This window comes from Nannospalax galili, unplaced genomic scaffold (assembly GCF_000622305.1).
Source record: "Nannospalax galili isolate Female #2095 unplaced genomic scaffold, S.galili_v1.0 scaffold32115, whole genome shotgun sequence".
NCBI lineage: Eukaryota > Metazoa > Chordata > Mammalia > Rodentia > Spalacidae > Nannospalax > Nannospalax galili.
In genome coordinates, this window is record NW_008336846.1 from 1 (window position 1) to 8411 (window position 8411).

The following is an 8411-nucleotide window of genomic DNA, read 5'->3' on the forward strand; positions in this document are numbered from 1 at the left end:
CTGTGGAGTCCAGAGCCCTATCTCTAGGATACAGCATGCTTCAGTACCTCACATTCAGTGCCCCTAGAAAACAACTCCTCAACTCCTTCTCAGATCCCCATGGCACCATGGCTCCAGGGATGCAGTGCCAACATCATCTGCTCCTGCTACAGTGAGACAACTGATAGCCAGTTCTTCCCAATTCACCACTCCTTATCCTGAGTGGACTTTCATCTGCTCTGGGCCTGTCTCCACTTTCCCTGGTAGACTGTAGCCACCTTCTTCCTCTCCTCATCTCTCCCCACAACCTCCCCTAAGCTATGCACAAGAGCACGCTCCTAAGGCACGGCCATGGCATTTCCTTGTTCAAACAGCTTTAATGACGCCCACTGATTAGTACATTCCAATTTCCTAGTTGGCACTTGAAACCATTATTGTTCGGCACCACATATTTTCCAGTTTTATTTCCCCTTGGATGCCTATATAGACCAGTTCTAACTCAACTGGACTTGGTATTTTCCCTGAATATGTTGTGCTTTCTCAATCTCCCTCTATTTCTATTTCAAATGCCTCCTTGAATTACTAGAATAATTCTTTATACAAGAATGATTTCTTCGTACAGTCATTTACATATATTTGTAAACACACACACATGCACACACGTTAGCTTTTTCAGCTCTGTAACAGTCTGAGACGGAAGAGATCAGTTGTTTTTCTGCTACATTCCCCCATCTCTCTAGCAGGGTTCTACTTGTGGCTGTTACTCAATAAACATTTGCTGTGTAGCATTTATAGAACTCCTTAAAAGTTTACCAACTGTGTTCACTGCATCATTTTTATTACATTGTTTTTATTTGAGACAAGGAGCATTCAAGTCTTACACTCTGATTTCTATTGCTTAATGCTGTTCCTAGAGCTGTCTTTAACTTTTTATCCCATAAATCAAACAAAGGTATTTCTTCAAATGCTTTACTTGTTGAGTGCCCATAGTCCTCTGACCTAAAAACTAAAACAAATCATTCTGAATCAAAAATGAATCCTCTTGCCAAATTGACTTTTCCCCTGCCTATGAGCTACGTATATAAATAAAAGTTTCCATTGCAAGTGACAGTAATAGAAAAAAGAACATTTGAAAGCTGGAAATTCTTAGATATTTTAAAATTTTTTGAAAGTGAAAATGACGTGAGTCAAACACCAACATTCTTAAACTTGATATTACCAAAAGAAAATAGTTAGTAGCTGAACACATAATTCCTTGCTAAAAGATTGGACATGACTAATAATACCAATTATAAAAGCACATTAACCTGTTTAAGTACCCAAGTATCTTAGAGAAATTCAATTTTAAATCGAACCCAGGCCATATTATTGTTTTTAAATTGAAAGCATAAGTTTAATAGATGGATCGAAGCATATGCTAAACGTGGGGGGAAAATGAAAAACTGAACTGAAAGGCAAGAACTTTGAAATGTCCATTACTGTAGCCTGTTCCTGTGACGGATGGTACTTCATGGCTGCTGGAGCGCAGGGAAGAGAGCCATGAAGAGCCATGAGGAAGGGCCTTGCCCATCAACTCTGCCTCTCTGGATGTCATATAGAATTTAGGCTGCAGGATTCTGGAAGATGGGGACCTTGCTTTGAACTTTGTGATCCTAGCACAGAGCTTTGCATACAGAATGCACTCCATAAATAAAGGATGAGGTGCGAAGCCCTCCATGACCTGTCTTCATTTTCACATTTAAATCTATTCTTCTTTACCTCCTAGGAATATCATGAGGAGTCAATTATTAACACACTGCCTGGCACATAAAGACACATAACTATTTGACAAATGTTAGTTGTTATTGTTACCACTAGGAATTTGTATCTAGCCTCCAACATAGAGCTTAGTGTGCTGGGCTGTCAGTATGTCTATGTGAGAACTGCAAATGTCTCTGTTTGTGTTCTTCACACTTGGATACTTTGCAACTATCAGAGGGCTCCCCCACAGCAAGTGGAGAAGCTGATTGCGTGCCTGGGCAACACAGTCCTGCTTTGATCTCCACCCACTGGGCCACGAAGAGTTAAACTGGGTTTCAGTAATGTCTGGGGGTCCTTATGCCTTGAAGAAGCCCCAGATCTATCAAGACATGCACAAAAACTCACATAACAGTTGCTGGCAGAACTAAAATGAGAAGCAGTTGTCTTGAAGCCCTGCGTTCTCCCTCACCATAGGGGCCTTGTACACCTTGCCTCCTTAATAGCAGATCACTTGAGAGTCATGGAATCTTTGCAAAGCACAAACCTGGCATGTTGCAATCATGAATCACACAACTTCCCTTATTTGACACAGACTAAGGAAAGATACCTATTTTAGTTACCTCAGTTAGAACAGATCAGCCTTAACAGAGTTAGTTTCCATGCTTTGGAAGAAATCACTTGGAAATCCTCGGTTCTGAGTCCTCCATCTCCTCCACATCAAGATCTAAGAAAAGAAAATAGTGCCGTGTCCCATGACTAGTTTCTAGGATTCGATTTTCCACAACAACAGTAACTGCAATCACTATATATGGAGAACCTACTTTAATTTAGTCCCACACCAAGTACGTGAATAGGGTAATCTCCATAACACCCCTCCATGACACAGCTGTACAGAACATTTCCCCATTTTACAGCTGCAAACACAGCAGCTCTGTCATGAACCTATTCAAGGTCACACACAGCTGGTTTAAGTGAAAGCTGGGACTCAAACCCAAGTTAGCTTGATTGCAAAATTTGGACCACTAACCAGTAAGTTGAAGATTCGAAACGATTTTTTTGACACTCAGTTTAAAAATTGCTTTTTATAAGCCAAAAGTTTCATTAAACCAATGTTCACTGTTACTATATGTAACACATGCTTTTTCTATTCTTTTCTACTATACTATATATTCTAATCTTTAAAAAAAAAAAAAAAAAATCTCAGTAGTGACCCACCAAACGGATTCTATAGTCTTGTAATGGGTGTTTTTGCTCCTGGAAAAACACTGGCCTGGTGGAGGCTTGGAATCTTAGCTGTAAGTTCGAGACCAGCCTAGGCTACATTGTTCGTTCCAGGCCAGCAGCTGCTACTTAGCAAGACCTTGTCACGAAACCAACACAACGGCAACTCAACCCAACCCAACCCAAAATAGAGCTCTTCCATCTTTCATATAGTAACTCCCCTTCTCTGAAACCACAACAGAACCGCCATTCTTTCCAGCCAGGAGGGCTAGCAATTGCGCTTCACAATTAGAATAGTCTTTAACCTTTAAAATATGTATTAAGGTACATATCATGTATCATTAGAAAAGAAACTTCCTTAGGCTCAAATTCCAGAAAGGAACTAGGCACTTACCCACAGCAGAGCAGGAGTTATAAAGTGGAACCGCAGATAGGCTAAAATCTCAAGTTACTTATTGGATAACCTGCAAAGTGCCTAACAGCGGCAGGTTGTGTTGTCCCAACTGAGCAAGGCTGCAGGAGCTGGTGACTGCAACCCCCTGGGGAAAGGGCCCTGCCTTCGCACATCCCCTTCGATTTCAGGGGCTTCAATTCCAGGGGCTTGGGATGTTGCACCGGGAAATCATCGCAATCTTAGGGTCTGGACTCCAGTCGGATTCCCGACTCAAGGGAAGGAGGTGCGACAGTCCGCGCAGTTCCCGGGCCGGTAGGACCTGAGCTCACGGTGTCCGCTGCCCCAGGTGCGCATCTCTGTCCCGGCGCGGCCCGTGGCCTCCAGCTGTTCGCACACAGCTGGGCCGCAGCCTTGCAGAATCCAGCTGCGGCGGCCTCGGGGTCCCTCGGGGCAGCTCGCCGGGCACCGGGCACGGGGGGCACCGGGCACTGGACACCTGGCGCGCGGCCGCTCGGCTCCAGGTCCGCGGCGCTGCAGCCCTACAAGCGCTGGCCACCGGGCTCCCCGCCCCTCCGCCCGCCCGCGAAGCCCGGCCCCGGGCACTTACAGGGCTTCGCTCCGTCGCCAGCCCGCTTCCCCCGGGGGCCATGGTGCTTCCGGACACGGAGTCCGGCCGCCGCGCAGCGCAGCGCCGCCCAGAAAATGGACGCCGGCGGCTGGACTCTCCGGTCCGGCCCGCCCCCGCCGCCGCCAGACTACGCGGCCGGTCGGGAAGAGGTCAGCGCGACCCTCGGCACCCAGGCCCAGGCCTCGGGAGCACTGCGGCGGGATCGCCACGGGCCGAAAGGCGCCGGGCGAGACCCGGGGCTGATGGCGCAGCGGGCGCCAGCCGGGGCACCACCCTGATCTCCCGGTTCCGGGCCGGGCAACCCAGACCCAGAACCGGCCACTGTCAGAACCGGCACAAGCCGCGGGAGGCCCCGGGCACTCGGCAGAGGCGGCACTGGGGAAGTCCTGTGCAGTTTTAACCGCACCAAATTTTCAGAACAGGCTGTCACCTGTGCGTGCCCATGGCGGCCAGGAGAGGCCTAGACTGATTTTTCCCAATGTAGTATAAGAACTATTTCATGCCAAAAAGCCAGCCTTCTTCCTTAAATAAAGGCTACAGCCTGCCTGCTGGGATCCTTCTTCCTCCAACCAGAGGTTGTGCGCTGGAAAGTATTTACTAAGAGGCTTCCACAAACTCGCTTGTCTAGCTGCTTCGTGCGTACATGCAGGTGTTGGTTGTTTTATTTTGGATCACCCACCTTCCCTGTGTTCTGTGTTGAGTCTTTAAATTTTTCTTTAGAAAAGACTTCCAGACTACAACTAAAAACTTTGAAAAAGTTTTTTTTTTTTTTAGTCTTGTGTACTTGCCTATTTTTAGCTTGGAATACAGTGTTTGCAGTTCTGCATCCCAGTTCCTGACCAACTGTTAAGAATGTGATCATTTTGGTGAGTTCAGTAGATTTCAATAGTATATGCAAGTAAAAGCATTTTTCGTGATACAAGGGAAAGATAGAGATTCTAAATATAATAAAGGAATGGCATCTTTTAAAATTTCAGAGTTCTAAAGGCTGTCGGTTCGGCAACATGCATACACATGTAACTAGCAGATCTCAGCCCTCTCAATGCCAAGCACCCTTTATTCTCTCTCCATGGGCCACAATGTTCAGAAAGAGCAATGCCACTAAACTGCACTTATTAACCAATGATTCATCTTCCCCCTTTAAAAAAAAGCTGCAATGTTTTTGTCCACGTAATTGCCAATCAGAGCTTCCACAAAAACCTGAGCTAACCAGTTGGTAATAATGGATTCCAACCTAGAAAAAAAAAAACAAAAAAAAAAAACTCATGGTCTAATTGCATGTTTGTATGTTTCCATTGAGTCTTTTGGAAAGTCTGAAAGTGATTTAAAAACCTCCAAGAAACTGATGTATACAGATTGGGAAGACCCAAGACCCATCCATTGAGTCTTTTGGAAAGTCTGAAAGTGATTTAAAAACCTCCAAGAAACTGATGTATACAGATTGGGAAGACCCATTTGCCATATTGCTCTCTGTGATTCCCTGTGACTGGAAGGTGGGAGGTGGTGGGAGGTGGGAATGTGCAAGGCAATTTGACCTTTGGATTCAGCCTGCCTGGGTTTAAATTTTTATTTTATTGTGCTTTATGAGTATGAGTGTTTTGCTTGCACGTTACTGTGAGTGCATGTGTTCCGTGCCCACGCTGGAGGCCAGAAGAGGGTGTCAGATCACCTGGAACTGTAGTTATGGATGGTTGTTATCTGCCCTGTGAGTGCTGGGAACTGAACTCAGGTCCTCTGCAAGAGCAGTCAGTGCTCTTAACCGCTGAGCCATCTCTCCAGCCCCTGCCTGGATTTAAAGGCCAGGGTATGTTGCTTACTAGGCCACTTCTCCGTCTCTCTGCTTTCTTAGCTAAACTGTTATACTAAAGCCTACCTCCTATTTTTTGTTTGTTTGTTTGTTTGCCTTTACAATGAAATGAGATAATACACCAGAAACATTTATGATAATTCCCAGCATGTAGTAAGTGCACTCTAACTTCAAGTTGGTATTTGTGGTATGTTAACTGGTGTTAATACTGGAGGTTAACTATTCAGAGTTATGGTTTTTGTTGCTGTTTGAAGTGATTAAGGTCACTTTTATACTCCAGAAATTTCTATGGGTAATCCACTAGGGTCATACGCTGAGTAACATAAGGAATTTTAAAACTGACAACATGGTCCACTTTCTTGTTTGGCTAATATGTTCAGGAGTTCCCTTGATCAGATGCGGTTACAGCTTGTTACTAGTCAAATTGGCTCTGGCTTTCTTAAGGGGTTTAGCACATGGGAAGGGCTCCTTATCTCTACTGGACATTCACAAACAGTTGCATTTTTCCATATTGGAGCCAAATGTTTCTCCAGAAACAAATAGATTTCCCCAAATTGTTATTAATATCTTAAGTATCATAGCAATAGACAGCCAGAAACTTACATAATCAGTCCTTCAAAATTTTCCATTCCACCTCATAACCAGTCACAGACTCCCTCTCTCTTAATCATTCTTTGAGTATGGGGAACTGTGTGGAAGTTTCCAGAAATGTCCCACCTTGTCATAATTATGTTTCTTTCTATAAAGGTTTTTGTTATAGATTATTTTTTTTCTAGGATAACTAGAAAAAAATGTGGTGTGTTTTCTCTGTAATAAATGTTCATTACGGTACATTTAAAAAGAAAAAAAATTCAATACTTTCAAGCGTCTCCTTAAATTTCTACTTGTTCAGTGTCTCCATAGCACAGCGCTGGGTCCTTTCCCAGGAAGCTAGCTGTGCCTTCTATCTCACTTCATTTAATTCCCACGTGATGTCTCTTATTCCTCTGTGCTTTTGACTAAAGCTACGGACCAGTTTAACACTGACTGCCCTATTCTTTTCTTTATAGGGCTTCAGGATTATCAGAATTGCAAATAAAAAGACTAAAAACATTCCCTCTTTAAGCCAGTTTGCTTCTTTCTTTCTTGCCACTACTTCTCCTGCCTCCTGTAGTCATAGCTCTGTCAGTTTCCAGGAAACTTTTCCCCTTTTCTTCATCCTGTTGGCTCACTGACTTCTCTCAGCCTTCCTTCCTGCTTACTTCTTTCCCTTCAAGCATTTCAAGACCACTGGCACCCTTATCATTTTCTTTCTCCTGGACCATATAACTGAAAGGCCTCTGTGGCGTGACTGTGAGGCACTGTTTAGAACTGACACCTGTGGGTCCCTGGCAGAGAAAAGTGTGAAAGGCCACATCCTAGGTGAACCTGACCTGCAGGAGAATTCCTGTAACACCTAGAGTAGGAGGTAAGGGCTGAGTACCCACTACCCAGACCAAGACTCTTGTTGCCAGGTGGAAATGGCAGATTTGTAGACTATTCCAATAAAACCCCCACATCGGGCTTTTCACAAAAGACCTATGAAATGTTGAGGAAGGAAGGAAGGGAGGGAGGGAGGGAGGGTGGGAAGGAGGGAGGGATAAAGAGCCCAAATCCGATGGAGCCTTTAGCTGTAATTACCAGTTTATAGGAAATTTCTGAGATGCAATCATCCAATTTCTTTTTTTTTTTTTTTTTTTTTTTTTTTTTTTTTTTGTTTTTTTTAGTCAGGGTTCCCCTACAAAGTCCCTTTCATCGTGTTGGAAGTGCGGGGATCGGGCTGAGGACTGATCTTAGGAAAGCTTTTTCCAGTCCAGTGCAAACAATTCTCAAAGGCATGTACCACAATGCCTGGCCAATCATCCAATTTCTGATTGGGGGAACTCTGTGGTCTAAGGGTTTCTTCAACATTTTTTTTTTTTTCTTTTTAAGTAGCAATGGCAAGAATAAAAGAGGAGGGAAAGCTGTAAACAAAATATAATATAGTATCAAATGTACTATATGGAACCTATTTGGAATTGTGCTTTGACCTAATAAATTGTTTGTTTAATGACCTAATCAGACAAATTCAAATATTGACCATGACATGTGATAGGATTTGACAGTATGGTATGGCAGTGTGGTTATTTTTCACTCTAGAAATCCATATTCAAGAAAATCGAAATAACCCACAGTTTAAACACTTTTTATTTAGAGATACTTCAAACTTCTAGAACTTCAAGAATAGTGCCAAAAGGTTCTGGATGCTTCTATCCAAGTCTTTTCCTTCTTCCTTTTTTCTTTTTCCCTTTCCTCCTCCCTTTCTTCCTCCATCATTCCTGAACTATTTGAAAGTTACAGATATTAGTCTCTTTTAGCCTTAAATAATTCAGTATTTCTTTGCCTAAGACAAAAAGTTTTCTATTAGAGTTTGCATCTTTTAGAGAACTATGCTGGAAGGTGCAGAGATAAAATGATAAGAGTATGAGATTTGCTTCCTAACAACAAGGAAATTAACACAAAAGGGGGGATTTTTGCTTCCACATATGTTTAAGATTTTCATAGTAATAAAACTAAAGGTTATGTCTGTGAAAGATTTTTTAATTGGTATAAAATGCTTGAGCTGGGCTGGAGAGATGGTTCAG

At 43.4% G+C, this 8411-nt stretch overlaps 1 long non-coding RNA gene across 1 annotated transcript; it reads right to left on the reverse strand.

Annotated features, from left to right (window-relative positions):
• Nucleotides 1-1603: 1603 nt before the first annotated feature.
• LOC115070058 lies at nt 1604-3929 on the reverse strand. The gene is made up of 3 exons (XR_003849259.1): nt 3335-3929; nt 2340-2443; nt 1604-1740 (listed from the first exon to the last, which is right to left on the reverse strand). It is a non-coding gene; the product is annotated as an uncharacterized LOC115070058 (long non-coding RNA).
• Between the last annotated feature and the right edge of the window lie 4482 nt (nt 3930-8411).